Source organism: Lotus japonicus, chromosome 1, assembly GCF_012489685.1.
Source record: "Lotus japonicus ecotype B-129 chromosome 1, LjGifu_v1.2".
In the NCBI taxonomy this organism is placed as follows: Eukaryota; Viridiplantae; Streptophyta; class Magnoliopsida; order Fabales; family Fabaceae; genus Lotus; species Lotus japonicus.
Window position 1 is genome coordinate 36500007 of NC_080041.1, and position 18191 is coordinate 36518197.

General features: G+C 34.4%; 1 long non-coding RNA gene across 1 annotated transcript; it reads right to left on the reverse strand.

Annotated features, from left to right (window-relative positions):
• Nucleotides 1–2038: 2038 nt before the first annotated feature.
• On the reverse strand, nt 2039–4443 carry LOC130734580 (uncharacterized). Its single transcript, XR_009018004.1, has 3 exons — nt 3599–4443; nt 3130–3159; nt 2039–2445 (listed from the first exon to the last, which is right to left on the reverse strand). It is a non-coding gene; the product is annotated as an uncharacterized LOC130734580 (long non-coding RNA).
• Between the last annotated feature and the right edge of the window lie 13748 nt (nt 4444–18191).

Consider the following 18191-nt stretch of genomic DNA (forward strand, 5'->3'; position numbering starts at 1 on the left):
TGATAAAATTAATAGTATTAATTGCCTAAAATTATTAAAAACTAACTTATTATTATTTGACATTATTTTGATCTTTCAATTTGATTTTTTTAGGTATTGATTGGATTGACTAAGTTATATGACTATATTATTATCTTTTTTTTAATCCTCTTTGTTTGCATTTGTTAGGTGAAAAGGTTTGAACTTTAATCACTTGTTTGAATAATTTTATATTTTTTTATTCACATGGTAATATGTTTCTATACGCTTGAAGTAGGTGTGCGTGAATGATTATTTCTTCGTAACGGTGTGGTGGAAGATAAAAATTTAATAAATCAAAAACCTTCGTCTATTACATGAAGAAGAAGTGTAGAAAAAAAGGTACATAGAAAACAAATAAAAGCAATAAAAAAAACCATTGCCAAGCGAACGCCAAAACTAAAACCTGAAGGACATTATAATAAATTGTGTCAATTTGTGATATCTCATGGATATCGCCGTCATCCAGAATTTATTCGACTACAAAATTATTTATATAGTGAAGTGATTAACTTCGGATAAATTAACATTTGAGAAACCTGTAAATTCTTTGACAGACTTCCCATTAGATTGAAGAAGATTGTCAATTTGTAGAAGAGAAAGTTTCTTCAAGTCAGACTCTTCTATTATCAAATTTGTAAAAGATGATAATAGATTAAATGTAATTACAAAGTGGGTCGATCAAATAATAACAAAAGTTGGAATCATACCTGATTGCTTAAGAGTTCTGTGATATTCATGTTTGATGCTCTCAGCCAACAGTTTCCAAGTGTTATTCCATATTTTATATGGGCTGCTCACAGTAGTTGTTATGAGAATTTAAGCAAATACCCTTCTTAATTTATGTCATAGCCCTTGTTCACCATTACATTCACTTGCTTATTTGATTGCATCAATGTACTCTTGATCTTCCAATGTGGGTATAGTTGGAGAAGCAGAAAATGGGAATACATTAGGGATAGATAGAGACTTTTTCTTTGTGAGAAACACGTTTTAGGCGAAGAGAATGAATTTCTGAATTTTTTAGCATAATGGTGGGTGTAGTAACATGCTGAATTTATTAGAAGACATAGATTAAAGGTTTCTACATGGAAACGAATAAAGGTAAGTAATTGTCATTAACTTCGTACTAAATTAAGGTTTCATGGGTTTTCAATCGGTTCCTTTAATACAATTTTGAAAAAGTAAATGTAACTGTTTATTGATAATTATAATTCAAATTTCAAATTTAGAATTTTAAGTAGTTTAAAACATAATTAATGTATATATTCAAGCACGATAATTTTCAGCATTATTGTATTAAACCCGTACTAACATGCATAACACATTTATTAAAGAAATTTGAAAGGTATTTTTTTAGTTTATAGACTTTTAGAATTCATTGCAATCATAACATTAATTTTGGAATCATGAATTGTAAAAATATAAATTGACGTAATTAAGGAATTAAAACTTATTTGGACTAACGATTTTTTTTAAATAAATGACCGTTATTAATGCATTAAATTTATAATCATTAATTTTAAAAAAAATTGATGAACTTTATGTTAGCTGAGCATTAATGGTATAACTAATTGAAATTTTGACTTTTTATTAATGTATAATAAATTCCTTATAATTCAATTCAATTAAATGTTTGCTTTCAAGATATTAATACATGATTATTGTTTTTAAATATTGTAATTAATTAATTCTTTAATTTGTGTATGAATATTTATACTCCCACCAGGCATTAAAAAACGTTTTGTATCAAAAGAAATATGCTGTTGTTGCTGTCATAATCCACATGTTGTTGCCGTTAAAATAAAACAGCTACTGATAGTTACTGCTGGTGCGAATATGGAAGGTTTTTTATAGATGCTGTTGCTGGTTTTGGTGATTAATAAGGTTCATGTTGTTGCTCGTTTTGGTGATTGATTTAATGCATTGAGCTTAAGGATGTAATATCATTGAACTCAGATACAGACTGGCTATGTGACGACCAAACTCACACCCTACCTAACTATAAAATAAGAATATCTTCAGAGAACAACACTTTTATTGATGAACTTTGAAGAAGTACAAGACCTTTGGGTCAGAATTCATCGATGTCCAATTGATAGTCTGAGAATGTCTCCAGGAAAGTTAGCCGCGCTAAGCGTCATTAAAAGCAATTCCGATCCTTTCCTTAGACAAGACGTCACAGAGTCTCGCATGGACTCCTCTGAATCTTTCCCGATAACTTTGACAAACTTAATTACAAAAAAAAACCCACTGCTTTCATACTTATTTTACAGTCTGATAGAGTACGAGTCCAGTCGCACACGTCTTCTTCCATCGGCTGGTCTTTATTCTACTCGAACACTCTCGTATATTCACAACTATTTACGGCTCTTCCTGCCTTGGTCACTTTTTTTCATTCTAGTTCTTTCTCCTCGATCTCCGTCCCTAAGTTGTTCAATTAGAACAACCAACCAAAACAAGAAAACCAGAGAACAAGAGGGGTGAGAAGCAATCCAACACACTCAAACAGGAGAAACAGTGTAAAATAAATAAGCAAGTAAATCCAGTAAAAAGTAATAGCGCATCCAACAAAATCATCCAAGATTTCAACACACTCTAGACGAGGATGTGGGCCCAACATTCTCCAGGAAAGTCACCGAGAAGCCGCTCGGCAAGATGATCCTCGGAGGGCCTGCAGTGTGAATTAGGTTCCGGATGGGACAAACCTCATCATCACCTGTTGGTAGGTCCCACCTAACCACACCCCAAGGACCGCAACCCTTACGGTATCCCCTAGATCTCACAGCGTTACCCAATGGCACAGCCTGGCCTTGACTGTCCAGTTGGGGCCACTGACCTTTCCTGCTCATAGAGTATCTGCAAGCCATTAAAAAAAATCTCCTGGAAATATTCTGAGAATTGATCAATTAATATTTTCTTTTAAAAATCGGGATGCCTCAAAAAAATGTTTAGGAAAAGATTCGGAGGCTCCTTCTTCGAATCAATTCTCAGGAATAAATCTCGTTTGAAATAATCATTTTTTAAAAACAATTAGGGACCCAAGGGAGGTCCAACACCTATTTATTCACACTATACTCCCTCATGAGTTGAGCATTCTCCCCCCCTTACCTTTCTTCGAAAAATCCTCCGATCGATTATCTGCAATAATAATGTCGTACATCACTTTAGTCACTTCTCACCTTAAGGTTATAAAATTCCATGTTATTCTTTAATATCCGGTTTTTTTTAAATAATTAGGCGGCAAGGTCGTCCATCGTTATATAGCTTTAAAATCAGGCGGCTTAGCCGACCATCATTATATAACTTATAAGGCGGCATAGCCGACCATGCATTTTCGATAGGCGGCAGAGCCGACCATTGGTGGATAAGGCGGCAGAGCCGACCATAATATCCAAGGAATTAATTAATTATTAATTATTTAGCTTAAACTTGAAAAATTCATAACTTTTGTTATGGATCTCCAAAATTCATTCCGTTTCTTTCTAAATGTTCATTTTAATCCCATGAATCATAATCAAGTCCCATTTCGTATTAACTCGTCACGGATAATGAATTATAAATCCGCAAAGTTACGTACCGTCTTTTTTTTTTTTTTTTCCGAAACCGTATCAAACCTTAGTGAAATTCAAAACCGATCGCGTGTATGGACTCCTTATAGTGCAAGGATTCAGAAAATATGAATTTTTCCAAGTTCTGGGAAGTTTTCCGGTGATCCCGCCGGAGAAGGTGGTGGTTGGCGGCGGAGCTCCGGTGAGAGGGTGGAGTTGAGGGTGGAAACTGGTTGGAAAAGGATCCTCTCACTCCCAGGAACTCAATGGTGTAAGTGGGTAGCTCAGAAGGTCTCTGGATTGGCCAACACGACAAGCTCTATGAAGCTTTCTCCGGTCAACAATGGCAGCTCACAAACTAGACCTCCAAGCTTCAAACTTCTTGCACTAATAGTTTCCTGGTGAAATTCTAAGCAAGATAGACTCTTGATTCGACAAAATTGATGGAGATTTGAGGGAGAACCGAGAGCTCAAAGTTTCAGAACTTCTTGAGCTCGGTTGGGCTATTTCAGGGCAATTTGAGCTTGGTTCTGGATTGGTTCACACTCTAATGGACTTAAGGAAGCTAATGGAACAAGAATTGGGAGGTGAATTGGTCTGGAACTCGATTATGCAAGGTTTGGCCGTGACTGGAATTTTGGCCGTTAACCACCGTCTCTGTGGTGATTGTTGGTGGCTGAGGGTGGTGGCTGAGGCTTCAGGGGGTGGAGGAGAAGGTTTATGCCAAGTTTCAAGGCTTGGGTTGCTCTAATTTGAGCTGGTTTGAACTTGAACTTCGTGGTGGTATTTATAGACAAAACCAGGGACCTGAATTTGAATTAAAACTATTTCTGATGTCACAGTTAGGTCCCTATAGAATAGGTCGGTTATTAACTTTGGTCCTTAAGAGTTAAGTCAGTTTGCAGTTTAGTCCTTCCTGAAATAATTTTTTATTCTCATCTTTATCCTTTGAATTCTCTAGAACTTCTAGGACTTGATTATTTATTTTAATTATTTATAATAATTGCATTAATAATAATACTAATTAAAATACTCCTATTATTTCTAGTTGAGGGAAAAATTTAGGTCGTTACAGGCTATCTCAAGATTGTAGTACTCTTTTTCCTTGCTAGGATTTTCCCACTGGGTTTTGCCTAGCAAGGTTTTAATGAGGCTCTATCTTGGGATTTCGTTTATGTCATTCTGTGGGATGGTGGTGGTATTATTTTTTAATCGGCCAGCTTGTTCATAGGTCGTTCGAGTTCAGTTTAGATTGTATTTGGTTCTCGCCTTGAGTTGCTATTGACTCAAGCACTTCTATTAATAATATACATTTCATTTTCAAAAAAAAAAACGTTTTGTATATAAAAATGGAAATAAAGATAAGATGTTTATTAAATAATTAATGGGGACAATGTGTAATTTTTTAAAATAATACGTTTTCTATTGTTTAAATATTATTAATTAACCTTAAGTTTCAGCCTCAATTTTTGAAAATAACACAAAACTACTAATTTGGACGAATGAAAATTTGAAAAAAAATGTTAGTACTGCATTAAATTTGGAATCATTAATTTTTAAAAATAAATGGACGTAATGTTTACTAAGTATTATTGGCATAATTAATTGATTTTTTTACTGAGTAATAATGTGCAATGAATTTTACATAATTCAATTCAATTACATGTCATTTTAAAGCCGGGAATACGTGATTATTGTTTTTAAATAGTTATTATTTAATTCTTCAATTTGTGTATGGAAATGTATAATTCCATCAGATTTTTTTTAATAAATTACATTATGTATATAAAAATGGAAAGAAAGATGAGTTTTGTTTTAAAAATAATCAATGGGGATACATTACATTTTTAAAAAAAAATATGTTTTGTATACATAAAAGGAAAATAAGATCACATTTTTATTAAGTAATTAATGGTATAATTAAAACTAATTAAATATTATAAGAGTTATTGTTATAATTAATTGAATATTTTTTCGGATGAAAAATTGGAAAATTAATTGAGTATTTGACTGAATGTTGATGTGTAATTAATTTCTAAAAACTCAACACAAATTAGTGCATTTTTAAACGGAGTAAATGCATGATTATTAAATTTAAATAAGAATTATTAATATGCTTTATATAAATAAGGAAATGAATTGAATACAATTAAAATTTATTAAATAGCAATAATGTTGTATTTTATTATGTTATAAATAAGTCAAGAATTAAAAACAATTTAGACTATTTAAATAATAAAACAGATAGTAGAAGAATTATTGCTCAATTTTGACTAAAAATTAATTCAATATCAATGTTTTCAAATTTGAATAATTATTAATTGTTTTGAAGAAATAAACAATTTAAAATTTGAATTACTAACCAATGTCGTCATTAATTTAGCTATAAATAAGGAAATGAATTGAATATAATTAAAATTGATTAAATAATAATAATGTCTTGTTCTATTTTACTATAAATATGTTAAGAATTAAATAGAAATTAAGACTAATTAAATGATTAAATAATAAAATAGATTATGGAAGAGTTATGGCTCAATTTTGACTAACAATTTATTCAATATCATAGTTTTCAAATTTGAATAATTATTAATTGTTTTGACGAAATCAAAAGTTTAAAATTTGAATCACTAACCAATGTCATCATTAATTTTATTATAAATAAGGAAATGAATTCAATTCAATTACAATTTATTAAATAGCAATAATGTTGTGTTCTATTTTACTAAAAATAAGTCAAAAATTAAAAATCAATAAAGACTAATTAAATAATAAAACAGATTGTGGAAAAGTTATTGTTCAAGTTTGACTAACAATAAATTCAATATCAATGTTTTCAAATTTGAATCACTAACTGATGGCGACATTAATTTTGCTATAAATAAGGAATTGAATTCAATACAATTAAAATTGATGAAGTAGCAAAAATGTCGTGTTATATTTTACTATAAATAAGTTAAGAATTAAATAGCAATTAAGACTAATTAAGTAATTAAATAATAAAACAGACTATGGAAGAGTTATTGCTCAATTTTGACTAACAATTAATTAAATATCAATGTTTTCAAATTTGAATAATTATTAATTATTTTGACGAAATCAAAAATTTAAAATTTGAATCACTAACCAATGTCATCTTTAATTTTACTATAAATAAGGAAATGAATTGAATTCAATATCAATTGATTAAATATCAATAATGTCGTGTTCTATTTTACTATAAATAAGTCAAGAATTAAAAATCAATAAAGACTAATTAAATAATAAAACGGAAGAGTTATTGCTCAAGTTTGACTAACAATTAATTCAATATCAATGTTTTCAAATTTGAATCACTAACCAATGTCGTCATTAATTTTCTTATAAATAAGGAAATGAATTGAATACAATTAAAATTGATTAAATAACAATAATGTCGTGTTCTATTTTACTATAAATAAGTCAAGAACTAAAAAGCAATTAAGACTAAAATATGTGATTTATTCTTTTACAACGAAATTGGTGAGATCTGCACCTTACAGCTTCCAAATGCCCCATATTGCCATAAACATCACTATCTGAAATTCCAACATCAGAGTGCACTGTTCCTTTTTGTCGTGATATCTCGCCATTTTAACTTTGGCTTGTGGAGTAAAAGTGATGGTAGCAAACACAAATTGATCAACAAAATTGTAAGTCACATAAACCTCCATTAGTGAGTTCCGCACATTACAACTTCCAAAACGATATCTAGATCTAGAAAGATACATAAAACAATTTTTTTTTTGAAAATGAAATGTATATTATTAATAGAAGCGCTTGAGCCAATAGCAAACCAAGCGAGAACCAAGTACAATCTGAACTGAACTCGAACAACCTATGAACAAGTTGGCCGAACAAAATAAACCCACCACCATCCCACAAAATGGCATAAACGAAATCCCAAGATAGAGCCTTACATAAAACAAAATTAAAACAACATCAAAGAGATCGAATGAGGAACTGCAAAAAAAAAAAACAAATGAAATTTAAACAAACCTCCAAGATCTCGTTATGAAAACCGTAAAACCTGAAAATTAATAAAATAGAAACACATAAACCGAAAACGAAAACATGTATACGAATATGTGAAAACGTCAGAAAAACAAAGGTAACACAATGTAAGTGAGATCGAGCGTCAGAAAAAAAATAGAAATGAAACACAACGACATGAGAATATATCAAGGAGAACATGTATGAAAATAATGATTAGAAAAATACCTTTCAATCATGAAGAATAGTGAGAAGCTGCAAAAAAAAAAACAGAGGAAGAGAGAATTGTGATGACAGTGATAAAATGATGGAGAGAGAAAGAAACAATTGGAGAGTCTTATATATGGTTTTTAAGAAATTGATAAACACCTGTACAGCTTGTAGTCTCAAACCTTGATCTGGTAATCATCACCTGCAATTGAAAAAACACTCAACTTGTTAATGGTTAACGAAAAAGATTAAGATCTAACTGGTATATTGAATGGAAAATGGGGATGAATACCGAGAATCAATGACCGGAGACCAAGAAAGGTTGAGAGTTGTGAAAATAAGATGATGGAGAGAGATTCAAACTATAGAGTATGGAGAAATGAATGATGAATTAGAGTCATATATAAGCTTTTTAATAGAGAGGAGTGTAGGTTAAGAAGAAGGGTGTACATTAAGAGGAAAGGAGGAATGAATGCCATGTAGGATTTTTAATGAAATTAGCCAATCATGAGGTGTCACACATGAGATGACTGGACCTAGAAAAACCCCTGAATGTATATATTATGGATTTTATCCTATTATTCATGTGTTGTTAATTTACCATAATAGGTGATTATTAAATTAGTTTAATAAGTATTTAAGATTGTAGTTAGTGTTTAAAAATCTTTAGGGTCTTTTTAGCTGGTCGTGGTTTGGTTTTGTTTGGGGGCGCGCTTTTCTTTTAATTTGGACGTTTTGATTGTTGTTGGTTGTAGGCAACTTGGTTTTAGTTATTGCTTTTCGTGTCTGTGCGTTTCTTTCCGTTTTTCGTTGTCCCGCCCATTGTCGAGAGGGCTTGTTTCTCGACTTTGATTAATATATCATATCTTTTGCTCTCAAAAAAAAAATCTCTAACCCCATGGATTTTGTATTTAAAACGCATTTCTGTTTAGAGTAATCCTTAACATTATATGTTTACTTACTAATTTAATAATCTATTCATTATATCTTTTTCCTTGCTTGGTTTTTATCCCACTGGGTTTTTCCAAGTAAGGTTTTAATGATGCACTTTCTTGGGATTTTGTTTTGGTCATTCTGCGAGTTGGTGGTGGGTTCTTAGCAAAGCTCAGGGTGTATCTGTTGATTCAGACTGATCATTTGTATTTGGTTCTTGTCTTGAGTCTTTTTTGACTCTAGCTTATATTATAATATTCATTTCATTTTCAAAAAAAAATAATCTATTCATTAATACTAAGTTAATAATATAATAGGTAATTGTTTTATTTAATTAAAACGTTGAATGAAAATCAATATCTGTTTTTTTTAATAAAAAAAATGTCTAATAAATTAAATTAAAAGTGATGAGAACATACCGGCAAGATACCAAATTTTTTATATTTGTGCTTGGGAAAAACGTCAGGAACTCATCTTTTTCAGTAAAGAAGGCTTGGCGTCTTGCTCAGTTTGCAGGCATGTCTTTCCCTAATAGTGATGAAGATGCTATTCAAGGGTTGGCCGAAGTTATTAAAGAAAATTTTCCTTTTATGAAGTAGGGTGGTTGTTCTCTTTTCTTTTGGGCTGTTGTGTTTGTTCCTTGGGTGGTTTGGTGTTTTTTTCCCTTCCTTGTAGTTTGTTCTCCTTTTCGTTTATTAATGAATAACTCTCTTTTGCTCTAAAAAAAAACTCATATTTTTCAGTAACGTTTAATCTTTCAATCACAATGTTCATTACTTGAGTCTGAACTGCATCACACTCAAATAATCTGTGAAGAAAAAAAAATTATGTTGTTATTTGTCATCTAAATTTGTTCAAAGTAATATGAAATCCACAGTACATACATACATTTCTCTGTAGGACACTGCTTGTGGAATGTCAGGATTGAACATTACTTTAGTGCAGTTTAACCCAGGAGTCATTTTATATTCCCCTGGAAAACAAATTAGCGATCGATTGTAAGTTTAAGTTTGAACATGTTGATTTATTATATAGAAGTTTATGTTTGTTTGTTGCTCAAAATTATCAAATGTACCTTGATGAATTGTTACAACTCCCGACAATATGATAATAACAACATGTTTGTTGTCTTTTGAATTTAGAAGTGCATCCAATTCGTCTGCAAATTGGCCGTATAAAAAAAATTTAACTTTTTTTGCTGAAAAAAATTAAATAAAAGTTGTTACCTTTCTGCCGTAGCAATTTAGAGAAATTAATAATACTAATTTGTTATTGATAAAAGCAAATTTACCCATGAGATTCATTTTCAATGTCTCTGCTCTGCGTATGGACTCCGTTCCGCTCAAATCCGTTGTAATTTTAAAATTTGAAATTATTTTACAACCAAGGAAAAGGAGATTCATGTCATTAATTTTTTTATATAAGGAAATTGATTATTTAATACGTAATTAAATATTTAAACGTTTTTTTTTCCAGTTTGAAAATGGAAATTATTTTAAAAGAAAGAAAACGTGTTTCACGTAATTAATTGCTTTATACTCTTTATGTGCGAGAGTTAGTTGAAAATGTGTTGAGTATTGGATAGATTTTGGAGCATAGCTATTTTCAAAAATGTGAGAGTCGAGCATGCAACATTTTTTATTCAATGGAAAGAATTGTGGCTATTGTAAAAATGACGAAGCTTTCCATTTTGTCTCAACTTTGAGAAAAATTTATTCACGATGACCAAAGAAGATAATGACTCCTATATATGGAACAATGGAACAAGAGACTTGAGCACTTGAACTGCAATAAACCCTAAAGTAAATCTTTTCGGTTTATCTGAGATAGATGGTGCAGCGGATAAAGATAGAGAGAAGAGAGAAGCACACAAGTATTTTATCCTGGTTCACTTGATAAATCCCTCAAGCTAATCCAGTCCACCCGTTAAGGTGATTTCTTCCTTCTTAGAATGAAGGCAATCCACTAATCAGGTAAATGTTACAACTGCACTTGAAACCTACAAGTGACTAACAATTACACTGACTTAGCTCACACTAAGATTCACTCTCTAAGTCTTCTCTAGGATCCGATCAAACTTGATCTCCTAAAGGAATCACCACTAAGATACACAGATCCTAGTCTTCTTAAGGATACAGACCTACCCGGTCCCTTAAGGAAAATCAAACAACTGTTTGAGGTTGGTGTTTACAAAGGTTTGCTTCTAAATAAGCTGAGTGTAAACTAAATAAGAACAGATGAAGAAAGTGGAGGCTTGAATCTTTTCTTGTATTGCAGCTCTTGGTTTCTCTCTCCACACTCTTTCTTCTCTTCTTCAGCCTTAAATAGTCCAAGGTGCAAAGGATATTTCTGTTGAGAGAATATGACCGTTGGAGGGCATTTCTAGAACTTCCAGAACCTGCTGTGGCTGAACCTTGGTAGGTAGGCTTTTCAGAATAGTACACTGCTCTTGTACTTCTTGATAGTGACATTTTCCTTTAACCATTGACTTCTGATCTGACGACGCTTCAGAGCTTCTGGACCTTCAGATCTTCTGGACCTTCAGAGCCTCTGGTCCTTTAGAGCTTCTGGTCCTTCAGAACCTCTGGACCTTCAGAGCTTCTGGTCTTCAGATCTTCTGATCCTCATATCTTCTGGTCTTCAGATCCTCTGATCTTCAGAGCTTCTGATCTTCAGAGCTTCTGATCTTCAGATCTTCTGGTCTTCAGATCTTCTGATCTTCAGAACTTCTGATCTTCAGATCTTCTGATGAATATATCTTCTGGTGTCAGAATCAGAACCTGTTTGTCAAAACACTCAAGACAAACGTTAGTGTATGATAATTGTTCATCCACAAATAAATACTTGTTATCATCAAAACATAGAGTTGTACCACATGACCAAATCTTGATCTTACAATCTCCCCCTTTTTGATGATGACAAAACCATGTATTTTGATGAACAACTCTAAACAAATAAACTGAATACACTCAGAGTATAAGGTATCAGAGTTAAAACTTATCCTGATGTGTATAGTTTATCTTGCTCCTTCTGAATCCAAGACTCGAGCTTGATTCTGAGCTAAGCTCTCCCTGAATCTAATACTTAATAAAAACGTTAGTAGTATCTAGATTCTGAGCTATATTGAAGTATGTGATCAGAGTTAATTGAGTCATAAGATGTATCATAGCATTGAAAGCGATGACATCAATCAGAATGTATCGTTAGAGCATAGAAATTGATCACATAAGGGAGTTGTCAAGATATTGTTAGTTCTCCCCCTTTTTGTCATAAGCAAAAAGAATGAAGGTGGAAGAAATACTCCCCCTCAGAAGGAATACCAAGGGAAACTTGGCTTCTGAATAGTATAGATTCTGAAGAGAGCAGAGGTTCTTGTGACATCTCCATTCTGGACAAAATTCCATCATCAGATGCTTCAGAATGAGAAGCTATGAACCTACTCTTCTTCTGATGACGCAAGTCAGAAGTTGTAGTAGCATCTTCTGATGTTGTTGCTTCTGGTTTGTCAAGTTCTGAGCCTTTGTTTCTTTCTGAAACAGTCATGCTCATCTCTGCAAGCTTTTTCAGCTAACTTTGACTTGTCAGAGTCAAGCTTATCATTAATTTTAACATGAATAGTGTTCAGAATATCAACAGAGGGGTTCTTATCAAAAACCAATGATTCATTGACCAAATCTTACTCTACTGATGCCTCCAAGATCAACTTCACCTTCAGGTTCAAGTTTTGGATCTTGGGACATATGCCTTTCTCCCGTCATGTGTTGCCTGCATCCACTGTCCAGGTTCCATGGTTGGAGTTTCGATGGACCTATTGAAGATATCTGCAACATATATAATCTTATCCCTAGGTACCCACTTTCTGGGTCCTTTCTTGTTAGTTAGCCTAGAAGTTCTGACAACTTTGGGTCTTTCAGCAGGATAATATAAAGGAATTTGAGCATGATATTTTGACATAGAGAAAGTTCCTTTCTTAAGAGATGATGGAGCAACTTCAGAAGGTTTAGAATAACCAATGTCATATATTCCATTTCTACTTACGCCATAGATCATTGAAGCCATTAAGCTTCTGTCTACGCTTTTAGCCAGGAATCTTTGAAAGGATTTTTCATATTTAGATTCATTCTTACTATCAGAGGCATCACAAGCAATTACTTCTTCTAACTTAGCAATTTGGTTCTTAAGCACAGAGTTAGAATTCACTAAAGCATGATTATCATTTTTCAAATCAGAAATAATTTTCTCATGTTCAGAAGGAGTCTTAGAAGCAGCAGATAAGTCCTTTTTCAACTTTTTATGCTTAGACAATAAAGAGTTATACTTATCCATAATATCAGACAAGGCATGTTTCAGTTCAGAGGTTGAGAAGGAAGCGAATACCTCATTTTCATCGTCTGAGTTGGGATCTCCTTCTGATGCTGAGTCAGAGTCAACGACATCCTTTGACTCTGCTCCTTTGTCTTTGACAATTGCCATGACTCCTTGAACTTCACCATCAGAGTCAACATCCTCTGACTCTGATTCATCAAAAGTCACCATCAGACTTTTCTTTGTTTTGAAGTGCTTCTTTGACTTTTTGTCCTTTGATGAGCCTTTGTATTTGCTCTGCCTGTGCTTCCAGATGCAGTTGAGCTTTCTGGATATCAGAGTCAGCTCATCTTCATCAGAATATTCTGATGCTTCTTCAGATTCTTCTGCTTCAGCTTGGAGAGCTTTTGACTTCTCAGATTTGGATTTCAAAGCTATAGACTTCTTCCTCAGATCCTGCATTTCTGTGCGCTTCAGCTCATGGCACTTCAGTATGCTGATGAGTTCTTCTAAACTCATACGCTCAACCTCTCTTGTAAGCTCTATTGAAGTCACTAAAGGCATCCAGCTTTCAGGAAGACTTCGAATGACCCTTATGACATGATCTTTTGTAGTGTAGCTTTTGTTGAGAGGTCTTATTCCAGCCACAAGCAACTGAAATCTGGAAAACATATCCTCAATGGATTCGTTAGGTTCCATGATGAAGGATTCATATTTCTGGATCAAGGACAGCGCCTTTGTCTCTTTCACCTTTTTGTTTCCTTCATGTGTCATCTTTAAGGAATCAAGGATACACTTAGCGGAATCACGATCAGTCATTTTCTCATATTCTTCTTATGAAATGGCACTTTGCAGAATAGCTCTTGATCTGTGATGATCTCTGAACTCCTTCTTTTGATCTTCACTCATCTTCTCCCTTGGGATATTTACACCATGTTTATCAACAGGAGGGGTGTAACCATCAACAACAAAATCTCAGAGATCAGGATCAAAGCCAAGAAAGAAGCTCTTGATTCTGTCTTTCCAGAAATCAAATCTCTGACCATCAATGTAAGACCCAAGTTTTAAGCTTATGCTAAGTGAAAAGAATCCTATTCACGATTAGGGTTGATGTATCGTGAAGGGAAACCTGAACAAGAGTTTACCAAATGAAATAAATTTATGAAGGAGAAAGTTCAGGAAAAGTCAAAGGATTGTATCGAAGTCAATAAAAGTTATAGCACGACTAATATTCGCATTTAAAACCTAGGACAAGAACCTTAGGAAACAAAACTATGTTCCAGCTTTGGAACACTATAGGAATATAATTTCCAACAAACTTCCAGCTTTGGAACACTGTAGGAATTTAGTCCAAAAATCTTTAGAGAAATATTAGAACTTCTCTTTTTCCATATATCACAATCATTTCGAGGCGAAACTCTAGGATCTACGAACGTCCGATTCCAATCATCAGAAGTTTGCCGAAACCGAATCCCTGGTTTTTCAAAACCCTAGAATCAACCGTCAATGAAGACTTTTTCTATTCAGAGCTTCAAATGAAGATTCTACACGCGTACACCCATTTCTCTTGATGATTTCAATCTTTCTTCAGAAGGAAGTTTTCCATTCCGACATTCGATGCAAAAAGTAACTTATCGGGTAAAATAGTTTTACACCGACTTTGCATTAGTCACCTAAAATATAAGGAGACCTCATTTTAGTTTTGGAATTCTTTCGCCAAAACCTATCTTAGAATTCATGGAGAATGAAGCCGGAAAAATCAGATTCGCGAAACTTTCATTTTACCGCGTTTTGCCAACCTCTATATATAGCCAAGAAATGAGAAAATTTCACAAATTTCCACCATTTCTCTCCAAAACCTGCGAATTTTCTAAGAGGAAGAAGGAAGAAGAGTTTTTCTTCATCGTTTGCTTGATCGTCGATCAATCAGTTGCTACTTCAAGGCTTCGAGGTATAGTCGCTAATCCTTACCTCCGATCGCTTTTTCCATAGCTTTTCTGTAGAGTTTTCTGAGCGGATAGTTTATGGGTTTTTGCAAAACTATCCTGAATCTTTCATTTCTGATTTTAAACCTCTTCTATATGTGCCCAAGATCACTTCTGCCGGATTAGATTTTCCGTTATGTCGCCGGAATCAATTTTAGCCTTAAATACCCATTTTTGGAGTTTTTGAGGTAAAGCTTCAACCTTTAGACTAAAAACTATCGCCTTAGCTTAGTGTTAGTAGGATTAGTTGTCATAAACGTCGTTAGTAACGTCCCTGCAAAATTTGGTTTTTGGGATTTCAGTTTTGAAAATCCTAAGTTAAAAATCATGACTAAAATACCCCTGCGACAGTTTTTGATCCGATAATTTTTCCGAGTTCAGAATACCCTTAGTTACGGCTTATGAAAGCATAGGAACCAAGTTTGATCGAAGAAAAATCGAGTCTCCTAATTACCTAAAGTGGCCGAACCTATTAGGGGGGAGGAGGAAAATTTCCTTTTCCGAAAACTTGTCTTTCACGCTAGATTATCGTACCTTAGAGTATAGATTACTTCGAGTAACCTTAGTAAGTATCGATAGTTTAGTTTTCGATAGATTCTGATAGTATTTCTGTGGTTTTGCTCTAAAGGTGATTTTGAGGAATTCCCAGAGGAGCAAGCCTTTGATTGTGAACAAGTGTTAGGAGATCGTCCTGGAGAATCTACAGGTGAGGGCTTCTCACTGAATCTCTAGTTAATGCTTAGGGTCGATGTTTCGACATTGTTTACTGTTTATGCACTGGAATTGTGTGTGATTGGAAAATGTTTTCTGAGGCTTTGGCTGACAATGTAGATGATTCATCTACTGAATGTTTTTGAGATTGTCTTACATGCTATGTGCTATGTGGGTAATCTAGGATGTGTGGTGCATGCTTTATATGCTAAGTGCTAAGTGTTTATGATGCGATTTATTGATATATGACATGTTGTTGATTGTGATGATTTAAATATGCTCTGTACTGGAATCTGAGATTCTGAATGGTGAGAATAGCGGGCAGGTCATGCCGATTTTATTTTGAGAGTTTTGAGAAAGTTTGATAGGACAAACGAGGTTCGGGCCTTAATTTTGTTTAGTGGATCGAGACATCCTCTGGAAGCGACTTGGGATTGGGAGATCCTGAAAATGTATAAGACTTGCGATAAGACAAAATGGAATCTATTTTATAAAGAAAATTCATAAGACCTTAAATAACTTCAAAATCTTTAAGTAATGATAACAACCTCGAAGGAAGGCATTGGAAGTCAAATCATAGTTTTGGAAAAACGAGGAGTGTCGTCGGATCCAAGTGTTGAGTTTGTTGTTGTGCTGTTGGAGCAGCGTTCGTTGTTGTGCTGTTGGAGCAGCGTTTATTGTTGTGCTGTTGGAGCAGCGTTTGTTATTGTGCTGTTGGAGCAGCGTTTGTTGTGGTGCTGTTGGAGCAGCTATGTGTCGTTATGAAGTGTGTCTTTTGGTCGCAGAATCGACTTTACCTTAGGGTAAGCTTTTAGAGACTTTAACTTCCCTAGAACACGTGGCGACGTGTCGAGTGAGGACGGAGACGTTGTTTGACTAATCATTTTGCATACATGCAACATTAATGGGGTATTAACACAGGACGTACTCTGGACCTCGTCGGTTTCCAAAATGGTCATAAGACCCGGAATGCCGTGAAAGAGCGTTTATAGACGTCTCTTGTAGCAGACCGAAATGGCAGGCCTACGGGTTTACTGCTGATCTGGCTACCTTTGTGTGGTGTAAGAGGCACGCGGGCCAAAATGGTTCCACCGTGGCTGGTGTTAGGGCTGATCGGTTTGATGTCCATCCCTTTCCGGAATGCATGTGGTTAACTGGGTTAACCTGCATATCATTTCATGCAACATGCATACTGACTTAGTGATGAGTGTGTTTGATACTTGTTAATTCTATTTGAGGCATGTTAACTGTGATTTATCGTCGTTTATATTCATCATGAGATATGCAACCCTAGGATGTTATCCCTAGCTAAAAGCCTAAGTGGCTATCCTATTATCTGTATCTATCCTTGCTATTATTTACATAATTCTTTGGAGTTGACCCTCGCGTCTTCTGTGTGTGCTTTGGCGAACAAACGCCCTTTGTCAGATGTCTTTGGCGGACTAGTTCACGACGGTTCACCCTTCGGGGGAAACTAGAGTTGGGATGCTGGAACAGGAGCGCATCGCGATAGCGAGCGGAGGACGGAGGATGTACCTAGACTTAGTCGTTCTGGATTCAGATTCGGACGACGATCACGCTAGCATGTAGGATTGAGTGTTAGTGTGAGCTCCTCGAGATGGGATTAGTGTAGGAGTAGAGTCTTAGCTCTGAACATCGTTTGTTTCATTCGGGACAGGGTAGTTTCCCACCTATAGCTTTTTGTGTGGTTTCGTTACGGGAATCACAGAGAGTTGGTTGGACTTAGGAGGTCTTATTTTCAGGCCATTGGGTCAGCTGATTCTCAGTTTTGAGGGATGGTGTTGCGGGCACTTCACCCTTTTCATTTGGTTTGTATATTTTTCCTACGGGCGCTACTCTTCTATTACCCGTCACTGGAGGTTTACTCGTGACGAGGTTACTACTTACAGCGGGGGCCGTTATATATTTTGTATATTAGTTTTATTGCTTTTCGCATTTGGGTTTTATTTATTTCAGTCTTGTCTTAGTTATTATCGGAAAAAAAAATATTCACGTTTTTCCGCATTAAGTTTACTTTTGGTTACTAAAGTGATGCCACCGAAATCGGGGTGTTACAATCAAAGATAGGTGGTCTTGCACTGTATTGATATTTGCTTGTAGTAGTGGTGGAATCCATGAGTTTTTCACACTGGCCCGGATCTACTGAACACTATTAAGTGTGGTAATCAGAACTTACGCTCTGATACCAATTGAAGGTGTGAAAAACGACTAGAAGGGGGGGGGTTGAATAGAGTTTTGAATATAAAAACTTTCCCCTTAAGATTTAAAGTAAATCTTTTCGGTTTATCTGAGATAGATGGTGCAGCGGATAAAGATAGAGAGAAGAGAGAAGCACACAAGTATTTTATCCTGGTTCACTTGATAAATCCCTCAAGCTAATCCAGTCCACCCGTTAAGGTGATTTCTTCCTTCTTAGAATGAAGGCAATCCACTAATCAGGTAAATG